Source organism: Callorhinus ursinus, unplaced genomic scaffold (assembly GCF_003265705.2).
Source record: "Callorhinus ursinus isolate GAN/ISIS: 27379988/994484 unplaced genomic scaffold, GSC_fseal_2.0 scaffold26, whole genome shotgun sequence".
NCBI lineage: Eukaryota > Metazoa > Chordata > Mammalia > Carnivora > Otariidae > Callorhinus > Callorhinus ursinus.
Genome location: NW_027397088.1, coordinates 17,404,442 through 17,429,829, shown reverse-complemented (window position 1 = coordinate 17,429,829; position 25,388 = coordinate 17,404,442). Strand labels below are relative to the sequence as shown.

The 25,388-nt window shown below is 43.2% G+C and overlaps 1 protein-coding gene across 3 annotated transcripts in view; it reads right to left on the bottom strand.

Annotated features, from left to right (window-relative positions):
* Positions 1-25,388, bottom strand: part of CAP2 (cyclase associated actin cytoskeleton regulatory protein 2) — a 134,284-nt gene that overhangs the window by 43,074 nt on the left and 65,822 nt on the right. The gene's annotated exons all lie outside the window — the stretch shown is intronic.

Here is a 25,388-nt window from a genome sequence, read left to right as displayed (position 1 = left end):
CGGATGAATTGTTTTGGAGAGTTGCATTGTCCTGATACCTAAGAGAGAAGCTTCCAACATGCAAAAACTCCTACTTAAATTTTTAATGTAAATCTTTCAACAACCCATTATACTCGTCAGAACTTTTTTTTTCAGTAATTTTTTAAAAAACAAACCATTTCAGACATACATAATAGCACAGACACTAACAGGCATCCATGTATATGAAACATAACTTAATATTGCATAGGGGAGCACCTGGGTGGCTCAGTCAGTTAAGCGTCTGCCTTCGGCTCGGGTCATGATCCCAGGGTCCTGGGATCGAGCCCTACGTTGGGCTCCCTGCTCAGCGGGGAATTTGCTTCTCCCTCTCCCCCTGCCCCTGCTCTTGCTCTCTCTCTCTCTCAATCAAATAAATAAATAAATAAAAATTAATGATAAATAAATAAAATCTTTAAAAAAATATTGCACTGAGGTCCAGGATCATCATTATACTAATCCTTTACATGACATTTGCTGGGAAACAGCTGAAAATGCAGAGGCCTGGAGCCCGGGACAAACTATTTAGACCGAACCTCAGGGAAGGCACGGAAGCTTGATGTCAAACTGTTCTATTTTTCTCATAAAGGTAGAACAGTGCACTTGCAGTTGCAAATTGCGCATTTTTAAAATTGAGGCATAATCTACATATAAATTATATTAGTTTCAGGTGTATAACAATGATACTTGTGTATATTGCTAAATAATCACCATAACTCTGATTCATAACCATCACCATATATAGTTACAAAATATTTTTCTTGTGATGAGAGATTTTAAGATTTACTCTCCTAGCAACATTCAAATATGCAATGCAGTATTATTAACTATAGTCACCATGCTCTATGTTACATTCCCAGGACTTATTTATTTTAGAGCTGGAAGTTTGTATCTTTTAATCCCCTTCCCCCGTTTTGCTCCCCTCCTCCCCTTCCCACTGACAACTCCCAATGTGTCCTCTCTATGAGCTTAGTGTTTTGGTTTTGTGTTGTTTTTTTTTTTTTGATTCTACATATAAGTGAGATCATATGGTATTTGTCTCTCCCTGATTTATTTCACTTAGCATATGCCTTCAAGGTCCACTCATGTTGTCACAAATGGCAAAATTTCATTCTTGTTTATGGCTGAGTAATATTCCATTGTATATATATTCCCATTCGTTCATCCATCCTGATTGACACTCAGGCTGTTTCAAAGTCTTGACTATTGCAAATAATGCTGCAATGAACACGGGGGTGCAGATATCTCTTCATTTTAGTGTTTTTGTTTCTTTTGGAAAAATACCCAGCAGTGGGATTGCTGGATCATATGGTAGTTCTATTTTTAATTTTTTGAGGAACCTCCATACTGTTCAGTGGCTACACCAATTTACATTCCCACAAATTGGGCATTTTTTATTAGAATTTTTTTTAAGATTTTATTTATCTATTTGACAGAGAGAGAGAGCACAAGCAGAGGCAAAGGCAGGCAGAGGGAGAAACAGACTCCTTGCTGAGCAGGGAGCCCGATGCAGGGCTCGATCCCAGGACCCTGGGATCATGACCTGTGCGGAAGGCAGACGCTTAATGACTGAGCCACCCAGGCGCCCCCAAATTGGGCATTTTTAATGTAAAGTCTTTTCTCCCAAAGCATTCAGCAAATCACAGGCTAATGAGCTTTCTCCAAAGTCATTTTTTTACTGTTCAGATAATAATACAAATACAAATAAGAGTTTACACTGCTATTACCAATATATTTTAAGTTAAATATTTTAACACTCAAAGCCTTATTTAGGATTTCAGGGCTCCTGACACTGACGGATGGATACTTTGTCAATCCTCACTTAACAATATTTTTCTTTGCCACCGTTCATGGGGGTGAGCTTAGCTCTCCATCACCTCTAGTTTTTTGTGCTGCAGTTGAGTGAAGGAGTCCTCACTCCTCACTTTAAAACCTACAATTTATTCATCAGAACAAGAACACAGTTCTGCTGACATGATATGCGGGCCACAATTTCTGTTAAGCTCTCAATGTCCGACACATCTCAGAAGAGGAGGTCTGTGATACAAAAAGTGGACTTCAGTGGAAATCTCACTGTTTACACAACGACCCACAACAGCTTGTGTCCTTATAATACCTTATATCCTGAATCCCGCTGCAACAGTGGGAGTCAGAAGATGGAAGCAACAACAAAAAACCAAGCAAAAACCCCTTTAACATTAACTGTTCCCTCAGGTTGAGATTTATTGTTTTCATTATAGTTGTTTTGATAGGTATTCTTTCTTTCACTGGTAGTGCAAAAAAAGATTAGTCCAGCCAGAGAAAACACATCTTTGGCATTCACGCATGGGTGTGCGGGCTAACAAACGAACGTGGGATACCCAGGAAGCTCTAGTGTATCTCTCCTGTTAGATCGGATTTGACAAAATGGGTTCCTCGAAAATGCTGGGTTCATGGCAGGGACATGGGCTTAGCTGGATTATTTGAGATCCAGAAAGAAAGCAGTGAGTCAATAATGGGCGATGAGAAATAAAGACATACTAAATTATGGCAGACAGAAACCAGAAAAAAAAATTAAGTTGAAAAGCAACAACCTCAGCTGGTTATCCACAGCAAGCATGAGAGAGTAGACTGGGTGGCTGAGAAGGATCTCATCTTGCAATTTGTTATGTTTTCAGCTTATTTTATGGGCCCAGCTGAGAAGATATCAACTCTTAGCCTATCTGGGGAGGTATCACCTGGCTTCTGACAGTGATGAATTTTATAATCACCTATAATTTTACTTTACAGGATACTGAACATTAGAGCTGAACAGCAGATCTCATTTTGTGCTTTACTTAAATATACAGAGACTTCACGAAAAATTTCCAGGGGTATAAATTGGAGAAAATTGCCAAAACTGTTCCAATTCACCAGCTTTATAAAATCTAAAATATACAGTGATCAGAAATTAGTTCTTTGAAATGCAAAAAGCAAAAACATAAAAACCACACACATACAATACTGTACTGCCATTAACTTGTTTCTCTACCAGCACTTGTTGAGCACTGACTGTATGTCAAACACCACAGAGTCACCACTGTGGCTACTTTGTAACGATAAATCTCAGTTTTAAAAAAATCTTTATTTTTTTTTAAAAAGATTTTACTTATTTGGCAGAGAGAGAGCACAAGCACAAGCAGGAGGAGTGGCAGGCAGAGGGAGAGGGAGAAGCAGGCTCCCTGCTGAGCTGGGAGCCAGAGGCTGGGCTCCATCCCAGGACCCCCGGATCATGATCTGAGCAGAAGGCAGATGCTTAACCTACTGAGCCACCCAGGCGTCCCCTAAATCTCAGTTTAAACTACCAAGCTCCATGTGAAAAATGCCAGCCCAGTCGACAGCATCTACTGGGTCACTGTCTTCCCCTGGATAAGTGGCCCATGGTCGAAGGACGGCCAGATCTTCCTGAGATTCATTTATGAAGAACGTCGCTAAGATGACATAAATCTATAGTTTCCACTTCAAACTCCGGAGATGCGAAGAATTTCAACAACTACCCTGTAAGTCTTAAGACAACCCACAGGGTAGGTGAACCATTACTGTATCAAGCTACTGATGCTTAGCTCCAATCATTCTTTTTTTTTTTTAAAGATGCTATTTATTTATTTATTTATTTATTTATTTATTTATTTATTTTGACAGAGAGAGAGAGACAAGAAACCTGCTTTTTAAGTTTAGCACAGTCTCCATAAGATTCCACTGTCTGCTTTTATCAAGAATAATGCTTCCCACTGGGCATCCAACTGAACACCAGCCCCAGTTTGGTGAACAGCTCTGCACAAATGGTGCATTCTGGTCAATGGAAGTTGGGAGAATTCTGCACATGGTATCTCCCTTTTGGCGAGTCAGGATTCACCTCCGTATACTAACGGAGGTACTAAAGAAATCTATATAGCTTTGTTTAACCTGATGTTTCTAAAGCTTTTTTTTGGCCCACGGAAAATTTTCTCTCCCCCATTGCTCAGTTTTCTAGGGATCTGATATCGTGTGGGGCAGAACGTGGGAAATCCTGCTCCAGGAAGTCTGGGTGGGCGGCTTCCGGGACTCCCAGAAGTCTGTGGGGCTGCTCACTGGGTATCCATGGTCCCCCTCCTTTCCAGTCAGCCTTGCTCATTACCATGGAAACACTTCCAAGGGCATTTAATGGAGGTGAAAAAGCCTCTTCTCCTTTTCCCCCTTCAGCGCGCGCGCGCGCGCACACACACACACACTCACACACTCACACACACACACACACAGTCTTCAGGAGCTAATAATAATCTCAGGGAGGGCTGTTGACGCAGCCCGCCCCCTCTGCACCCAGATTCTATCTTCTACTACCGTCCCCTCCGTCAGTCTTTTTTTGACCAGCCCCGCGCCCACTTCTAATCACTCCCACCATTTGCAGTTCCAGTCTCATTCCTCTCCCTTCTCATCTTTGTTTTCTCTTCCTTCTCTCGCACACCAAACTGTGGTGTGGAAAGGCAGACTATTTAGAAACAACAACATTCTTTTCCTTCTGCAGAGCAAACTGATGGCTAATGACATTTGCCTCTTGTCTTCAGGTCTTGAGCTGTCTTTTCTCCCTGTGCTGCCCCATGGCCATGGGATGCTTCTTGGTACCCAGGATGGATTTCTGGCTACTTCCAGGTCCAGAAAAATCCCGGAGCTTTTCTTTTTTTTTTCTCCTTAAATTTTTTTATTGTTATGTTACTCACCATACATCATTAGTTTTTGATGTAGTGTTCCATGATTCATCATTTGTGCACAACACCCAGTGCTCCACGCAGAACGTGCCCTCTTTAATACCCATCACCGGGCTAACCCATCCCCCCACCCCTCCCCTCTAGAACCCTGTTTTTCAGAGTCCCGTCATCTCTCATGGTTCGTCTCCCCCTCCGATTTCCCCCCCTTCATTCTTCCCCTCCTGTTATCTTCTTCTTTTTTTTTTCTTAACATATATTGCATTATTTGTTTCAGAGGTACAGATCTGTGATTCAACAGTCTTGCACAATTCACAGCGCTCACCATAGCACATACCCTCCCCAATGTCCATCACCCAGCCACCCCATCCCTCCCACCCCCCACCACTCCAGCAACCCTCAGTTTGTTTCTTGAGATTAAGAATTCCTCATATCAGTGAGGTCATATGATACATGTCTTTCTCTGATTGACTTATTTCACTCAGCATAACACCCTCCAGTTCCAACCAGGTCGTTGCAAATGGCAAGACCTCATTCCTTTTGATGGCCGCGTAATAGTCCATTGTATCTATATACCACATCTTCTTTATCCATTCATCTGTCGATGGACATCTTGGCTCTTTCCACAGTTTGGCTCTTGTGGACATTGCTGCTATACCGGAGCTTTTCTTGATCTAAGGTTTCCTTATGCTGCAGATCTCATGGGTTGGGTCTTACCCATGCTTGTAGATTGCTGTGCCTGGCTTTTCACACTGACCCTTAAGGGGAAGTGTGGCTAACTGTGTGATGCTAGCATAAAGCTATATAACCAGATCAGCTTTCTATGAGGTATGTGCAGGAAGACCATTCTTTTATCTTTGACTCAGTTATTAGATATAAAGCCCGTAGCTCTTGACTAGGTAGTAAAATGGAGATGATTGTATTCGTTATACCTCTAGAGAGAGTCCTCTTGTTACCTGTTTGTTTCTTCATTTATTCAACAAATGTATACGGAGTGTCATCTATGTGCCAGGGCTGGGCAGAGGTGCTGGGGTGGGGCAGTAGACAATACAGACAATTTACAGCAACAAACAATACGGGGACTCTTCTGTCCCTGTCATCTTTTGTTCAGATGGAGTGGGGAAAGGATTGGCTCACACACTTTTGGAGGCTGACAAGTCCCAATATCTGCAGGGTGAGTTGGCAAGCCAGAGACCCAGGAGGACTAATGGCAGAGTTCCAGTCTGAAGGCCAGCAGGCTTGAGACACAGGAAGAGCTGATGTTAAGTTAGAGTCCACAGGCAGAACAAAGCTGATGTCCCAGTTTGAAGGCAGTCAGACAGGGGAATTCTCCCTTACTCAGGGGAGGGTCAGGCTTTTTGTACCATTCAAGCCTTCAACTCATCGGATGGGGCCCACCCACACTGGGGTGCTTTATTCAACCTACTGATTTAAATGTTAATCTCATCCAAAAGCACCCTCACAGAAACAGCTAGAATAACGTTTGACCAAATATCTGGGTACCCCACGGCCTAGCGAAGCTGACATATAAAATTAACCATGACAAGAGGAGACAGACAACAGTAAACTCTGCAGGGGGCAAATAAACTCTGTGGGAAGCAGATTTCTGATTAACGATGATTGGAGAAAGTATCAATAAGAACAAGGAATACTAAATGGCTAAATTATATAGTATGTTAGGTATTAAAAGCCACTGGGAAAAAAACTGGAGTCGAGTCAGGGGGATCAGAAATACACATGAAGATGGGTTTCAATCTAAAATAGGATGGCCAGGGGCACCTGGGTGGCTCAGTAGTTAAGTGGCTGCCTTTGGCTCAGGTCATGATCTAAGGGTCCTGGGATCGGAGCCCCATGTCGGGGGCGGGGCGGCCCCTGCTCAACAGGGAGTCTGCTTCTCCCTCTGCCCTCCCCCGCCCTGCTTGTGCTCTCTCTCTCTCAAATAAATAAATAAAATCTTTAAAAAATTTTAAAAGAAAATAAAATAGGATGACCAGAGTCGGTCTTTTTTTTTTTTAAGATTTTATTTATTTATTTGAGAGAGAGAGAATGAGAGACAGAGAGCATGAGCGGGAAGAGGGTCAGAGGGAGAAGCAGACTCCCTGCTGAGCAGGGAGCCCTGATGTGGGACTCGATCCCAGGACTCCGGGATCATGATCCGAGCCGAAGGCAGACGCTTAACCAACTGAGCCACCCGAGTCAGTCTTATGAGGAAGGTGACATTTGAATAAATACTTGGAGGAGGCATTAGCCAGGGGGCTGTCTGGGGGAAGCAGATAAAACTGTTGCAAGAGGAAACCACCACTGCAGGGGTCCCGAGGCTGGACTGTGTGTCCAGGGTTCAAAGAACGGCCAGCAGACCAGTGGAGCTAGAGTGAGTGGGAGAAGAGGTTGGGGCAAGAGGTGGAAGAGGAAATGGTGGGGAGCAGGGGAGCAGATCACACAGGCTTTTGAAAGGACTCTGGCTTCTATCCTGAATGAAATGGAAATCACCACAGAGTTTTGAGCAGAGGGATGACATGATGTGATTTTCTTTTCTAAGAATCACTGGCCACTGTGCTTAGACTAGATGGGGGGAGGGGGAGGATAGGGGCAGGGAGATCATATTTGAGGCTTTGCAATAATTTGGATGAGAGATGGAAGCAGCTGGGGCCAGAGTGACTGTAGGGGAGACTGTGAGAACTAGATTCTGGACTGGATGTGGGCTACCCGAGCACAGAAGGAGTCAAGAATAACTCCTTGGTTTTTGACCTGAGCAACCAGGATGGTGTTGCGGTTCCTTGAGAAGCAGACATTGAAGAAGGCAAAGATTTTAGAAGGAAGACCAGGAGTTCAAATTTGACACACTGTTTAGTCTACCCTTAACCATGCTTTCCCAGGGGCCACAAGTCACTGATATTGTCTGCAAAGTGGCTCTTTATGTCCTTAACTCCCCTCCCTGCTCCCAAGCTGGATCCCTTTCTGCTTTCCACTCTTCAGCTTCCCTTTACTTGGGAGCATGTCCTTCCATCTCAAGTCAGTGCAACACAGGGTATAACTGTGTTGCTCCTCAGATACAAGGATGGTGTCCTTGGCTCACAATCAGCAGGAGGTGAGCTCTGTGCCATTTCTCTCCTGGTGATGGCTTGTGCTGACTCATCCACTCAGGCCAGCAGCAAATGTTCGTGAGACAATTAGCCTGGATAATGGGTACACTCTGTGGTTGGTGGTAAAATTATTTCTATTAATTTCCCAGGTCAGTTCCTCATTATATCCTGAAACTAGCTGGCCCACAGAGAGATCAAACTTTTGGACTTGGCTGCATCTGTACCATATTTTAACCAATCAAAGTAATGGATGGAGACATATTATTTAATATGGTTGATCTGGGGCAGACCCAATCATGTTGTATGAGTGTGTGCTGGGGATCTAGCTTGCTTTTTTTCTTTTTTAAGATTTTATTTTTAAGTAATCTCTACACTCAACATGAGGCTCGATCTCACAACCCTGAGGTCAACAGGTGCACCCTCTACCAACTGAGCCAGCCACGTGCCCTTGGCTTGCATGTTTATGCTACAGTGCTTGTCACATAACAGATATATGAATGAATAAACAAATTAATGTTGAAGTAATAAATAAAAACGAACCTTCTGAGAAGTGAGATGTGATCTGGACAGTAGAAATAAACTTATCTACCTAAGATGGCAATAGTTTATCCTGTTTTGATATGTGTATTTTTTAATTCATAAGTGAACAAAATTATCAAATATCTTCTTTTATGTCTTCTTCCTCTGTTTTCCTTCATAAGCTTTTTCTTGCATGTTATCCGTCTTGACCTCAACAAGCTTTTTTGTTCCCATTATCCATTAAAATATTTCTCAAGCCCCTACTATGTGCTAGTTATAATCCTAGCTATTTGGAATACATTAGTGAGAAAAGAAAGACTTCCTCTAGGTTTATAAGTGGTAAACTGACCATAAAAAATACACGTAATAAACACATCATACTATGAAAAAAAGGAGTAGAGCAGAAAAAAAGGATGGGGGTGGTGCTGGGGAGTTTTATTAATGTAAAAAAGACTCAGGTGAGGATATCTGGCTGATTGAAATATTTGAGTATCTGGTTAATTCTGTTTGTTCCAGTCAGTTGGTCACACGCTAGCTGCTGATCAGAGTGGAATATGGAATATCAATGAGGAGAAAACAGGAATTGGAAAGGGATAAAAGTTGCTCCCCGCCCCCCCCCCCCCGCCGCCCCCAACTGGCTAACCTAAATTCAGCTGCTCATAAGCTACACTCATAAGCTACAGTTCACTTTCAACTCCAGACACTCTTGACCTTGGCATACGGTACAGGATAACATGCTTGCTGCCGATGAGCATTACAGAATAGAATGCGCCAGTTGCAGTTTCATTTGCTTGACCACCTTGGTGCATTACCAATCTTCATTATTTTCATTATTTAAGTACATTTTGTCAGCTCTGGGTCCTTCTGACTTCCAGTCCATAGCATTACTTTATTAAATTAAATATACTCAGGGGTTCTTTTTTGGCGACCCCCAAAATACAAAATTAAAATGTGAACACATGTACCCTACCACTGGGCAACATCATAAGACACTGGTAAATTTACGGAGAAGGAAAACATACAACCATTTCCCATGGTTGGTTTTAGGAGATTTCTCTGAATGGCTAAGATGTACCTTTCCAACATCACACATTCCCATTGCAAAGTACAAAATGCAATTCCTACAAAGGAAAGGTTGCAAATGAAAGGTCGAAAGGTCAACCTCTTTCTTTCCTTCCAGCACATTCAATGCTCCTTCTAGAATAAAGATAGGGACAGGCTGAAGCCAAAAGCAGCTGAGCTAGGCAGCCAGTGAGATTTGTTCCTCATCAGCAGGCCATGTTAGGAACCCCACAAAAGTCTGTATAAGACCTTTGGTGGTGAACATCACCTGGGGATCAGTTTCAGGGGGAGGGAGGACATGAATTATTGGTTGCCTACTGTCAGTCAGGCACTGTACTTTGTATTCTATATCTCATTTAAACACCACAAAACCTTGGAAAAGTTGGCATTATTATTCCTATTTTATGAATGAGGGAATAAGGTCAATAAATACTTAACGACTTGCTCACAGTCATCTGGCTAGAACTGGGGTTTGAACCCAGATATATATGCTTCTCAAAGCTTATGTCCTTGGGCACAACGAACAAAGCTTTGGCTTTGGAGCTGAACACATCTGGGGTTAAACCACCTCTTTCACACCAGTTGGCATTAACTGCCCTCTGTGTGCCCCAGAATCCTTCTAGGAAAGGAGAAAGTAAGACTCACCTGTGAGGTTCTGGTGATAACCAAATAAGATAATGTGTGTATAACGTCCGACACATCACAGAAGCCTCAAAATGGGAGCTGCTGCCTTTTTCATAGCTACCGAACATTTTACTGACCTCAGATACTGAAGAAACAGTATGTCATTGATAGCCAAACAAAACAGTATGGCTCAGTTAAACATCAGAATTGGTAAAAGAACTGAGAGTGTAATGCCTACGATATGCAGTCAGGAGGACAAACTTATGGCAAAGGCCCCCCTGGATGGGGTCTTCTCTTCTTGAGCCTCCTACGCGACTGACTCACGTGCTCCTGGTACCTACTCCATAGGCTGGAGCACAAATGGGGCTCCCTGACAATCTCTGGAGCACGGAGGAACAGTCGTTGGGAGAGGCTGCCCAAGCTCAATGCCAGGCGTAACCATATCACCTCTCATGTGTTGACACCACGCTGGACTCTGAGAACTTACTGCTGTTGCCCATTGCAGTCAGTACTGATTAGTAGTTACTGTATTGCTGATTCTCTTTAAAGACAGTTTCTCTCGTGGCCATCAGTTTTATAAATTTTGGATTTAATATCATTTCTAGACTTTCTGGCACAAGTGTTTTCCTGTGTTTGCAGGAGTGGGCCAGAGGCAAAGGACGTATGTCAGCCTCTAGTGGTAGAAGGCCCCGTTTGCTACAGACCCATCGGACAATGGAGTTCCCACACGCTGTGGGCACCAGAGTCAGTCTCGGACTCCGCCCCTTATTAACCTCGTCGCCTCACAGAACAGATGTGAAGCAACAGGTGCTCCATATTCGTTAATCCCCTTCCTCCCCACACTTCTGGAAGGTATAATTTGAGACCAACTGCATTAACTCAGAGTGCAAACTCCAATGATGAACACAGACTACTATTTAGTGAGATGCCACCGTGTGACTGACACTATGGTTTCTACCTTGATAGATGCACATTCTTGTAATGACTTTGAAATGAAGTAGTAGTATCCCATTTTTCAGCAGACAAAACTGAGATTTAAGCACACTTAATATTTTATCTCTGAAGTTAATGTTGGCCTGTGTTATGAATGACTTTTTTTAAAAAAAGGGAATGAAATTCATTGGACAACTACCAATAATTGTCTCAATGACCACATTCCCACCACCAGGCCGTTAACAGATGGTAAGATGGTCCCCCGAATGCAGTTCCAGCGCCATGAGATGTGGTTCATGGAGGGGTTGGGGAGGAGCTGGTCTGAGGTAGGTGGGGGGCAGGGAGGACAATCCAGAGGGGCCATGTTTGCTTGTTCTTTAAGAATGAGAAGAAATGTGAGGGGTAAAGGCATTCTAAAGGCTGGGAGAACAGCAGGCAAAAAAAAAAAAAAGGGCAACCCCCAAAACCCAAAAAAACAAAACACGGAGGCATAAAAAAGTCACAGTATGCAGGAAACAACACATTTTCGTGGATGGCATGGAACACGAATCCTGTGGGGGAGTTCTGGGTGATGAGGCTGCCTAGCCAGACAAGGAAGGATCTGCTCCCGGGGACCCCCCACATGTGGTGCTGAGGAACGTGGATTTTAGTGGGGAGCCCTGGGAGGATTTTAAGCAGATCAGTGCCCCAATAACCAAGCTGGCAGAGAGGAGAGATTCAGAGCAAGGCGCAGGGGCAGGGGCAGAACCAAAGCGGAGGCAGCAAGGCCAGTCGAGGGTGCTTATAAGGTATTGATAAGGGACTGAGGAGGGCAGTGGCTGGGGTGACTGGGAGAAGGGGACGAATCTGAGAGCAATGTCGGACAAGGATGGATTCTGTTTCTTTTCTGCTGTGTCTTGAGCACCCGGGACATAGTAGGCACTCAATAATTGAGCGTTGAGTTGATGAATGAGGTGAAAATAAGAAGTGAGGCCAGAGGGAGACATGGAGGAGGATTCCAAGGCTCCCTTTTGGGGGATGCTATTTAAAACTGCAACGGCCTCCTGCTGATCAAATCAAGGGAAACTGCTGGATGCGATGAGCAGAACAGACACGGCACCCTCCACCCACAGCAGCTCATCCTGCAAGCCAGAGGTGACCATGACAATATGGCACACAAGGAATTCCAGACATCCTGGGCTTTCCGCAGGACTCGGAATGAGAATTCAAGGCCATCTCGCCTGAATCTTAAGGGGCAGAGTGACTTCAGCTGGCCTCTGGGTTATGGTCAAGAGTTAATAAGAGAAAGCATTTTTAGATCCCTAGCCTTTCCTGATCCCATGTGATAGAATTTGAGATCGTTTTTTAAAAAAGATTTTATTTATTTATTTGAAAGGGAGAGCAAGAGCACGAGGTGGGGGGAGGGGGGAGGGGAAGGGGCAGAGGGAGAGGGAGAAGCAGACTCCCTGCTGAGCAGGGAGCCTGACATGGGGCTTGATTCCAGGACCCTGAGATCATGACCAGAGCCGAAGGCAGACGCTTAACCAACTAAACCACCCAGGCGCTCCCTCAATTTGGGATCTTTTCTAAGTAGTCCTACGGTTGTTTTTATGATATCCTTGGCCACGCATGAATATTATGTTATTTACTTCGATTTCTCACCTGAAGATATTTAAATTATAAACACTCACAAATTCCTAGAGTTTTACTTCCTATTATTTTGTAGGATTTTTTTCTTTTCTTTCTTTCTTTCTTTTGCTTCTTAGAACACGTTTGGCCACAAATATGGGACATTGTTGTAATACGAGGAATGTTTAGGTTCTCAGAACTGGTCTGCCCCATTTATACTCCTTCACTCTTTGAGCAGTGTGGCACCATGGATGGTGGGAAGATGCACAGCTCACCCTCCCCCATTCCCTCTTCCCTTCTCCTTCCTCATCCTCAGAAGCCCCTGCACTATATGGGGGCCCAGCAGAACCTGTCATGGAGGTGGAGTTTGAGGGCTACTTCAATAGAAGGTTCTACGAGTCTCTGGGTCCTGACAATGAAGGGAAAGAGCATTTGAATCAGGGAACAGGAGGTAAGACTGGGGAGACATGGCTGCCATTTAGATTTTCCTTCCAAAATACATATACTTTTTGGAAAAGTGTGACTTTATTAATAATTATTAACCCCTTGGGGTGCCTGGGTGGTTCAGTCGGTTAAGCGTCTGACTCTTGATTTCAGCTCAGGTTATGACCTCAGGGTCGTGAGATCGAGTCCCGCATCGGGTTCCGGGCTCAGCAAGGAGTCTGCTTGGGATTCTCTCTTTCTCTCTCTCCCTCTCATATAAATAAATACATTTTCCTGCCCCTCCCCACTCTCTCTCAAATAAATAAATAAAATATTGAAAAAAAATAATTATTAACCCTTGAGTTATCAATTAGCCCTTTTTCAGGGTCAGTGCAAATCAACCAAGAGCAATAAAGGAGTGGATAAGAAGAGGAAAAGTGGACGGGAGCGGGGAGCTTGCATGGCAGGAAAAGGGTGTTGATGATGGGAGCTGAGAGGGTGAGACCCACACTCACTGTTCCCACTGCACCCTGGGGCTGGCCCTGGGCCGGGTCCTCAGCACTAGCTCCCTTGCCGTCTTGGGCCAGAGTGTCATTGGCTATCAGGACTGGCGGGGGAAAGCTGGTGGCACTGGTAACCAGAAGCGTGCGCCTGAGGCTGGTAAAAGCCTCATCGATCACTGTAGGTCTCTGGCAAGTTCTGTGATAGAACATCTGTGAGGTTTGGTGTCTCCATCTGTGAATGGAGTGTAACATTACTATGCATGTGCTCTGGTGTGACATTATGCAAACTAAGAGGTGATACAGGAATTTTGAGATCCTTGAATTAAAAGGTTCCTTATAAATAGTCACACAGCATGCCAGCAGTATTTATGCTGTTTATATTAGGACTGGGGGAGAGGAATCCCTCAGGACTGGGAAATCTGTTTACTATTTCTGTTTGCCATTCTACTTCTCTCCAATTCTCTCCCTGCTGAACTCTCCCACTTCACAAAACACCTGTACGCTCATGGCAAGCAGAGATATGGGACGATGGCATTTGGTCTTGCATTTTGGATTCATTTAGAAGAATCTTCACACTAGAAAATCAGAAAGAATGATTTTCAAAGGCAGTGAAAGAAAACTATCTTTGGTTAAGAACAGTTTGTGTCCTGGGGCGCCTGGGTGGTTCAGTCGGTTAAGAGTCCAACTCTTGATCTCAGCTCAGGTCTTGATCTCAGGGTCGTGAGTTCAAGCCCCGAGTTGGGCTCCACCCTGGGCATGGACCCTACTTAAAAACAAAACAAAACAAAACAACCCAAAAAACAAAAAAACAAAGAAACAAAAGAAGAACAGTTTGTGACCAGAGAAGCAATGGGGATGTGGTTCCCGAGACAATGACCTAATCCTTCTTCACCTGTAACAGGGACAGCTCCAGGGATCTACAGGCAGCTGTGGGGTGGTCTCAAAACCAGTTTGTCTACTGAGTTTTCTGACTCAAGACAATTCTACGATGCTGTCCCAGTCAGATCTCCTGGTCAGGCACCTGTGTGTTGCCCATAAAGCTACTGCCACGTGTGACTGACACTCACAACACACCCTCAGCCCCATATGTATTCTGTTCGATTTTTCCATTGGTAAAACACCTGGGAACATGTTAGATCCAGATGAAAAGCAAGGTGTTTACAAACTAGTAAAGAAATATGATATTTATCCTGTCAGCTGAAATGGGCCTGACAGATGTATTTTTGGTCAAAATGAAAATTGTGAGCCGGATCACATTACCCCTGGCAATGCTGCCAGATGCACAGCGTGTGTCTGACAAAGAGGCAGCCCGTGGTCATTTGAGCCAGGCTGCGGGTTCCAACAATTCAGGACGAGGGAGCTCATTACAAGGGCTTGCCTGAGAGGGAGGCCCCACCCAGGGGTCGAATGCACAGGAGCAGACTCTTGAAAGTGGTACAGAAAGGATTCGCTTCTATCTTTCCCTGCCCACAAACATCTTCACCGTCAGGGAAGAGTTCTGGGAAGAAAACAAATGCAGTCATCCTCTCCGATTTGGGTTTGCAAAAATGGTTCTCGTCTTGGACTAGCAGGCTAGACATGTCCCCAGGGACATAAACACGGAAACGGGTCAGTTCTTCCCACCAGGCTCTCTGGGACATGAAACCAGTATTATTGGCAGTACAGGGAAAGACCTCTGACCTGCTGGTAGGGCTGGCCTTCCTCAGGGCTTGGCGCTCTAGTGGCAGGAGCTGGGCATGTGACAAGGGCTGTATCAAGGGGTCCCAGGGCTCCACGCAGGCTTGAATTTCCATCCTTCCATGCCTTCCCTTTATGGAGTATTTGGTTCTTTCGCACAGGGGCCTAAGCCCAACCATATCCATTGTAATAATGAATCCCAAACTGGATCCTTATCACTGCCTTATCTGCACTCTGCAGAGCTAGTCTATGGCGGGCTGTGTCTCCCTGGGGTGGGGCCACTTGCGCACCAGGGAGGGCTCTCCTCCACATTTACAAGTGTTCCATGTATACACATGGCATCTTAGGAGTCACAAAGATTCTTATAGAACTGCCCAGAAAAATTCGAAAGGAAACCATGGAGGGGAAAAAAAAAAATTAAAGAGCTGCTTATTATGTACCTGGACCCTCTCGAGAAGGCATTTGGGGATTACCATCCCCCCACCCCAATAAAATGATTTGAAATAGAGAGACATGACACAACCACCACAATTTAATGAGCTTCATAAATAATAAGTCAAACAGATAAAATTCACCAATTAGCAGCCTGAATCCTATGTAACAGTTTTGTAATTTAAAGGGGAGTGAGCAAAACTCCATGGACCTGAGGCTATCCACCTAAACCTGTGTGAGTGAGCCAATGACAACAGCTTCCAAAGAGAGGTAGAAGACACAGTTACCACTACGGAGGAATCAGGAGTGATATGAAGCTCGGCAAAACTTGCAAATATCACAAATGAATACAAACACAAAGAGGAGGATTGGTGCAGCCCCGATGGTTGGTGTTACCGTCTGACATGCCGGAACAACTGGCCCAAGTTACGGCTGTACTGCACAGATAGTAATATGGGAACAGGCCCTACAAACCTAGTGTTAACCACTGAATTATGTCTCCCCTAAATTCAGATGTTGAGGTCCTAACCACAAGTACCTCAGAATGTGACCATATCTGGAAACAGGGGTGTTGCAGATGTAATTGGTTCAGATGAGGTCATACTGGAATAGGGTGGGCTCCTAATCCTTTATGACTGTTGTCCTTCTGAAAAGGGGAACTCCGGATAAGGAGACACACATCCTGGGAGAATGCCAGGTGAACATGAAGACATCAAGGTGATGTGTCGACAAGCTAAGGAATACCAGATCGCCGGCATATCACCGGAGCCAGGAGAGAGGTCTGGCAAAGATCCTTCCCTAACACCTTCAGAAGGGGCACGGCTCTGCCGACATCTTGATTTTGGACTTCTAGGCTCCAGGACTGTGAGACAATAAATGTCTGCTGTTTAGGCCACTCAGCCTGTAGTACTTTGTTATGGCCGCCCTAGCAGACTCATACACCTAGCAAACAGAAGAGAGAATCTCAAGCTTTGAAGAACAGGCACACAGTGGAGTCAGGAGAGGATTGTAATGAGCACAAAATTAGGAACAGAGATAACAGAAAATTTCCTGACTGGGAACAGACCTTTGGCATAGATATTATGAGAACCCAGACAAATGTACTCAGTAGTGAGTGACTTGCTGTGCCCAAATTTCCCTTCGCAGGCTTGTCTATCACTTAAAAAACATGTGAAGACAGAGGCAAAGTATTAAAGCGGCCACAAATAAGGGAAGTTGGTGCTTAACACTGTAAGGGTAACAAGCAATTCGATTTCCCTCCTGAGATTTTGGAGGAGAATAGGCCTGGGTGGAGAGACTATGACAAAGCCAAGAAAAAAATACTTGACCAGGGTCACCTTGCCCTTTGAGGGCAGAGGAGAATATTTTAAGATTTAGTGGACTTGAGACAATTGGCCAACTAAAAATAGAAACAGTGGGTCACAAAGACTCATACCCATTATGTCACTGCAGGGGATAATTAAGGCTAGACAGAGATTTAAAGATCTCTTTGAGAAACAAATGAATTAGAGTATTAAGCAAGGATTAATTAATAATCCTTTCACAATAATGAAAACAGTTGGTAAGTTAGCAAATAAATTCTTGGAACTATCAGGTATTAGCAGAACCTCAAAAGGATCTCAGATAATAACTACAAAGTAGGAGGGAACAAAAAGACTCCTTCTGGTTCCTAAAAGGGGAATCAAAGTTTATTTAGTTAATAGTAGAAATAAATAGAAGCAATTAAAGTGGTTCTTCTGAAATGTATTAATGCTAAAATGTTAACAAACAGACCACTTAAGGTTAGCCTTTGGCCTAGCTCAAAAAGACACCAAGAGTTTAAAATCCACGACAGAAAATGAAGCAATGAAAAGAGAAGGCAGCAAATGACCACAATAAAAGACAAAGTGACTTGGGCTTAAGGATACATAATGTCTCAAAAGATAAATATGAACAGCCTGAACCTGCTTCTTAAAACAAAAAAGTAGCTGATGAGATCAAAAAATAAAATCCAACAATCTGTTGTTGAAAAGAAATATATTTAGCATCAAGTCATTTTGATCAATGGGGTGGGGGAGAATGGTCTGAGATTTCACCCACTTAACCACAAGAGCAGAGATACTCTGGGCTTTTCCATTTGTTAGATGCAATTTCACACACTTGAATCCGAATCCTGCTTATCTTGCAAGACTGGGTCCCAGGGTCCCATTCTCCATGACCTCGTCTCCAACTTCCCCAAGCCCTAGGCAGTGCTCAAGTCTGCTACCGAGGGACCCCATCAGCTTAGCCTTGGTTATAGTGCACCACATTTAGACTGATCTTTGGCTCTCATGAGACCTTGAGCTCCCAGACAAAGAGACCCTTGGTGTCTCTAAGCAGAGCTAGTCAAATGATGGACTATGATATCTCGATCAAAATGAAAACATAAATGGATTAGAAAGAGAAATATGGACATTTTGGGCCTCTCATTGCTTTAACACAGACATGAAAGTATACTGTTGTGGAGAACTTTGGTTGCCCAGTGTGGTGGGGGTATTAGATTTGTTCGGGGAAGGGGAATGGGGGGGGGAGGGGACTCAGATGCTGAAACAGTAAATTGCAAAGGGCCCTGAATGTAGTTCTATGGGATTGACTGCAATCTATGGGATTGACTGCAGGATTCCAGATTAGTTTCTTTCCTGTTTGTTGACTTTGTTTCATCACAGTGCCTACGATGACAGAGTGGGGCACAGAGAGAGTACTCAGGAGAGTCCATTCTTACAGCATTTGTCAGTGAGCAATGGACATTTCTCTCTTCTTCTCCTGTCCTTTATTCACAATTGTTTAAAGGGCAAGCTTGGAATACATTTATATTAAAAAAATTAAAACCCTCCTCTCTGCACCGCCCCCCCAACCACCATCTTTTCTTCCTCTCTGCACTAGGGCAATGGGAATGGAGCAAAGGTTTCAGATCCCATAGACTCTTCTGGTCAGGGTATTGTCGGGGCTCAGAGATTGGTTAGATGTGGGGGCTGAAGGAAAAGGAGGGGAGTCCAAAGGACTTAGGAATTTCTAGTTCAAATGACAGGTGGTTCGTGGTTTCAGCATTTGAGAGAAAGAACTGGGGTTGGGGGACAGTTTGGCTGAAGTGTGTGTATGTGGTTCTGGACAAGGTGCATTTGAGGTCCACGTGCAGCATCCAGACCTGCGGTTAAGGAGTAAGGGCCCGAGTCTGGAGATGCACAGTTGGCACCATTACCACAGGGGTGACTGGTATACCACCATGGAAACTGACGCTATTGACCAGGGAGAGAGTGGGCTTGAGAAAATCCTCTTCTGATGATAAAAAATGAAATCTTGAGGGAATATATGCAATTCAGGGGTAGAGTTTGAAAGAGAAGTCAGAAAATTAAACAAAGTAGACAACTTACAAAGAATAGAGTTTCATTTGCAAGGGAAAATACTTTGGGGAGGGTGATGGTCAGCGATGAAATTTCCTCAAGGAGGTTGAATGGAATGAAGACAATCAAGAAGATACCAGGGCACTGGGAAAGTCTTTTTTTTTGTAAAATGATAAGGAGAGAAGACAGAGGACAGGAGGCTGAAGAGTGACAGGGAAGTGAGGACATGAAATCAGGGAGGACAGAGTTCTTAAGCCGTTTGGCGGTGAAGGGAAGGAAAGAGATGGTTTAGGTGGTCAAGGATTTTGGCAGGCTTTTTTTGTTTGTTTGTTTTAAAGGAAAAAGCATCCCGATTTGATTTGTAGACCAAACAGAAGGAGCCAGTAGGGAGAAGAAGAGGGGAATGAATGATTAGATAAGGTTCTAGAGAAATTAGGAGGTGGTCATACAAATGGGGTACTTATGATGTTACCATCATCAAAAAGAGAATTCTGAATAAAAGTGAAGGGTTGCTATAGGATTACCACAGACACAACCTACCTAACATAGTAAATGTTTATGTCCCAAGCAACATAAAAAAATATACGTAAGAGAAGTGGGGGAAAAAGCAAGAAGAAATGAATGAATGGGTAATTGTGTAACAAACTTTATTCAGCACGTGCCTGGACAAAGAATAGAGACAAAATCAAAACTTACAAAAGTTGAGGAAAAACTAACAGACCTACGAAACAACCTAAATGACAGAATTAAAAATATTTTCTTTTCACTAAAAGCAGATCTCTCCCCACCACTTATTAAATAAGGGAGACAAAGTCACTTTTAATAAACATATACCTACTGAATCCTATTTAAGTAATACCATACAGTTAGAAAAATTTTTCTTAGCAATAATATCAATAAAGAAGCAAGCCACAGCCCAACCTGTCCCCTTACATTTCTTTTATTTTAATTTCTTTTATTTTTTTCTGTCCCTTACGTTTCTTCTAGAACCTGACTCCTTAAATCTTTTTTTTTTGTCCCAATTCTTCAGGATTTCTCCCCAAGCTTGGCTGAGGGCATTGGGAGGTGTTTGCTCTTTATAAAAGCTGATCTGTTTGATGGTCTTCTCTATTCAATCTTCTTTTAAAAAGTAAATTATGTTTTACATATCTGAGCTCAAATCTCTTAGAGAATCAAAAAAGGAAGATACAGATCATAAGAATTTATGATTAACCAAAAGTAACTCAAAAATAGAATGTCTAATCAAATCATGTCATATATAATTACTGAATACAGAACGTCTACTACAATGACAAATACATGGATTAGGGTCATAAGAGAAAATGTGAATATTTAGTTATGTTATATACCAAGAGCAGAAAAAGTACTTTGACACAGAACTGAGGAGAATGTGAAATAATGTAAGAGCTTAGAGCATGGTGTTCATTACATTATCTCCTTTAGAATTTTTTCAATTTAATTTTTTTTTTTTAACAAAACCAAAAATCAGGGACAAAATGGAACAGTGGCCATCCTCTTTGAAGAGACAAGAAAATTGGCAGGTTGTAGAAAATGTCAGCAAAAGTACTCTTTTTAAAAATGAGACAAATCTATCTCCAGGTCCCATCGATAGTAAAATAAATGTTCCACTTAGAAAAACCAAACAAGATTAAAACCACATAAAGCATCTCAGAGCAATTAAACAGCTCACTGGTGAAATCTGTAGTGATATCTCCCGGGGAGATCATATAAGCCAGTTATCTTGATGTTCAGGTGGGAAGAATAAAATTTAATTAGCATTTAAAGAAAAAAAAAAAAAGAACCAAAAAACCAAACCCAAGAGAGATTGGGATGATACATTCATGCTCAGAATTGGAAAATTTTGGCTTTCCACTTTTTTTGCTCTCATTGAAGGATACCAGACAAGTGATCTTCCTGTGCTTTATTCCTTGTCTACATGGGAATAAGTGTATTTGTTCATAACCAATCCATAGCCAGGGATAATTACACTAAGGCCTTTCATGATGGTCTTGTTGAGTGTGAATCTCCTTTTTGCTAGAAAACACTCATTCCATAAATATGGAAAGAAGAATCTCCTCTTCCAGAAATTCCCCTACTGTAAAAAGTGATTGGGGTTGACTTTCTATGTACTTTTTCCACAAACACAAAGATAAGAGGAGGCTCTCAGAGACTGATTTAATGGGGGAACGTTTTAATCATCCTGAATATCCGGGTCCGGTTGGTTTTAACATGGTTTACTCACCCTGTTTCTTATTGAGCACCTATTATGGACACAGGGCACAGGCTGGGCAGTCACTGCTCAGAACCACTGGAGAATCAGACTCTACTACCTTAGTCCCTCCCTGGGACTAAGCGATTACTCACTACCTACATCAACAATCAGATGGATTCGGTGCCAGGGACAACATAAGTCCACAAAGACTCAATCAGTGTAGGGAAAACCACAAAGTGTGGGGTAACCTGACCCAAAATAAAGACATTAAAAACAAGTCAAAGGAAGGTAAAGTCTTTTGATGACATGTTGGAACAGCCCCATATCTCACAGTTCCACCCCTGCATCCCTGCCTTCTTATTGAGTAACACCTACGCTTTCCTTTCCCCCCACCTTGGAGGCTACAGATGGGGGACAAAGACACAAAGAAGAAAATGAGAGCCAAGTGGTTCGGAGGAGTCATGGGCTGAAATGTTCTAAGGTGTACAGCTACGTGCTCGGCTCCCTCCCTGGCTTCTAACTGATCAACCACAGGGGTACGGCTGTCTTTCTCCACCCTCTTTCTTCATGTCCCTCCCATTGCTCTTCTCTGACTCCTTTCCCCCCTTAAGTCTTTTTTTTTTTTAGAATTTAAAAAAAGATTTTATTTATTTATTTATTTATTTATTTATTTAGAGAGCATGAGCAGAGGGAGAAGCAGACTCCCCACTGAGCAGGGAGCCCGATGTGGGACTCGATCCCAGGACCCTGCGATCATGACCTGAGCCGAAGGCAGACGCTTAACCGACGGGTCACCCAGGCGCCCACCCCACCCCTCTTAAATCTGGGAGATGGAAGAACAAAGAAAAGTTGACTGAGAACCAGAGCAAAAGAACTGTCCCAAATGAACTTCTTGGTAAGGTCTCTGAAGGCTGTGATTCTTTGGTTGCTATTTTTGAAAAGGATGCTTCAATCTTAAGTATCATCCTAGAGGCTTACAGGTTTCTGAATGTCTCTGTCCAGGCCAGAGAAATGCTGTCAAGAGAGGAAAAGAAAAGGCAAGGGCTTTCACTTTCCCACAAAAAGTATTTTAAAGACATGGATTATTCAGCATATCTCTACCAAAAAAAAAAAAAAAAGACCCTCCAAATTCTATAAAGTCAAGTAAAATCATTAGTGATGAGTATCTACTATAGGCCGCCATCAGTTTCAGATAGGTAGGTTATGATATGGACTTTTTCATGAGCTGTCTATGCAGTTAGAATTCATTAGGGACTTGTAATTAAAGTGAGCAGTATATTTATGACCACTTGACAGGACTTGGAGCCAGATTTTCCCATTTTAAATAATTCTAATGTTTTAGTTGTATCTTCGCTTTTATGATGTACAGTTTGTCCTGTCTTTGCTTTATTTGCTGTCAAGTTGGTAAAATATGAAGTTGCAAATGATATCCCTGTTCCTATGGGAAAATAGAATCCAATTTATGACTTTCCAAGAGGAATCCTGTACACAGTCAACCATAGGCTATCCAGCCAAAGAAAATGATGGGACTCCTGTTGTTCGAATCACTTAAATCCAATTTGTGTGACGTGCGGCCCATTATTCTGTAGAGAGAATCCATCGGGGCAGAGATGGGATAAAGCCGAAAGTTCTTCTGCACTGCAGCCTCTGGTTCCAAATGCATCATGACCAGCTTCAGAAGGCTGACAGTGGACACTCACGACAATTTCACAGTCTCAAGAAATTGTCTTGAGTTTTTCACAATTACATGAAAACTCTGCACAGGGAAGAAGCCATCTAATTGGAACATTATTCAACAGCATTTAAATATCAGGCCAGCTGGATCTCCACAGCCCATGTGAATTTAATCAGCTCATGCTTCCCAGAACCTATACTGTAGAATCATTGAATGCCTGAGCTACATCTGTCACCCAAATCTGGTTGTGATCATTTCTTGTCATTAAATGCTCCATGCAACCCAGGAGTGGACCATTCTGTGGTAGGCCTCAAAGGTACTCATTTTGTGAAAGGGCCCATAAAAGAAATGGTATCTTTGAAATAAAATGCCTTACTAACACCGTATCACCTGTTCTTCCTCTAACTTACCTTCCCCAAATTCCCATTAGGAATACTTTTTTTTCAAGGCTAAGTCTACATGGTTGACCCATGACGGATATTTTACCAGTTATACCCTTCAGTGATAATCTCAATCCCCACCAAGTAGACCTCCAAATACCGAGCTCTTTTTGGGGTAAAGAACAGATGTATCACTAAATAAAAGTGTCATTTCACTCTGGTCCCTCTTGTACCACTGCAATCCTTTAATCAAGCTTTTAGTTCCCAAACCAAAAGTGATCAGGAGCCTGAGCCTCCCTTCTGAGCAAACTTGACAGCAAAACAATACAGTTAGGACCACACTGCGTCCTAAAAGCCAAGACACATCAACTCTAAAGATCCTTGAAGCTCTTAGAGTCTTGTTGAGGGGATGGAAAATATGCATAAAAAATAGCAAGGGAGGGCGCCAGGGTGGCTCAGTCCTTTAAGCGTCTGCCTTTGGCTCAGGTCATGATCTCAGGGTCTTAGGATCGAGTCCCGCGGAGAAGGGAGCCTGCTTCTCCCTCTGCCCCACCCCCTCTCTTTCATGAATACATAAATAAAATCTTAAAAAAAAAATAACAGAGGAATGTTTCTGGATAATATGTAAACAAGTTCCCTGTGCTTTGACAGAAATTACTCTACAGGCATGCAGGAAGTTCAAAGCTATGAAGAGATCATCAGAAGGCACGGTTAGTATGTTTCCTAATAGAGGAGAGTGGGCAGGAAAGCTGGAATGGTGGTTGCGGCCGGAACAGGAGTGTGGTAACAGCTAAGACCAGACTGAAGGACAGACTGCAGCACCCATACCGTGGTTTTCCCAAAGTATATTTTCATAGACATGAGTTAGTGATAGACATAGAAATGCCAAATGCGAGCAGGAATCCAGTAGATGTTGGGTTAAAAAAAAAAAAAAAGCCCAAAGAAATAAAAATTAAAGAGGGCTGGAGTATGGAAGGTGAACATGCCCTAGTGAAGACCTGACACAACTCTCCACAGGCCAATTTATCTAATAAGTGATTCCAGACATGAAAACACGAGGTCTCACAACAGCCAATCTGCCAAAACCTGGCAAGAACATTTTTTTCACGTTTAATTTGTAAAAAGAAATAATCATCAAAGAAGTACATTCTTTTTTTAAAGATTTTATTTATTTGAGGGAGCGAGCATGAGCATGAGTGGGGGGAAGGGCAAAGGCAGAGGGAGAAGCAGATCCCCCGCTGAGCAGGGACTCCCCCCGCCCCGACTTGGGGCTCGATCCCAGGACCCTGAGATCATGACCTGAGCCGAAGGCAGACGCTTAACAGACTGAGCCACCCAGGCGGCCGCAGAAGAAGTACATTCTCTAGGTGTTTGCCACTGGAAATCCAAGGATTAAGCTGCAGTGGGGGAAACAATGTGGGAAAGATAAGGAAAAAAGCCTGTGTGTGTTTTCTTCTCTCCAAGTCTGGGAAATGTATCTCCTTCAAAATAAACTGCCATTCATAAGACGCTCTCTTGCTCAAGTTAGGAGAGGGGCTAGAGGATGTAAATTGGTGAATTTTTAGCCTATATTATTCCAGCGGGGTTGGCTTGCTCATGTTCAAACTTTATGTTTTACTACCTCGGGAAGGCCCCGGGCATTTCAACTAGGGTGGGCGGTAACCTGTCTTCTAAGGACAACTCCATCAACTTTATTCTGGATTATTGGTAGTGTTAGTACTTAGGGAAGCGCATGCATTTTCAATTAAGTGCTAACTGTAGAAATTAAAAGTACTGCGCAGTAAGCTCAAATCTAGCTCTCTCGCTCATCGGTGCACATAAACACTAATATCAAATGATGGTTTTGTCATGTGATCCGTCCCCCAGCACATACAAATATAGAACATGACCATAAAAAGTAACGGCCCATGCCCTCTGCTAAGTAATTCATGACGGCGCATCCAGACTGGAATGTCAGCTGCAGTTACCTTCTCCCTGTCTGCTCTGTCCACACAGCCAACCGGGGACATGTTGACAGAAGCAGGGGTCCTGCAAAGAGGGCCCCAGCTGAGGCTCCTGAACCCGTGAGCAATGGCAAATCTATAGGCCGAGACATGCGTGTCTTTTTAGAAGATCTGTTGAATGACTCAACCACTTCTTTTTTAAATTAATTTCTGATTCAAGTCCTTTAAGAAAAGCCT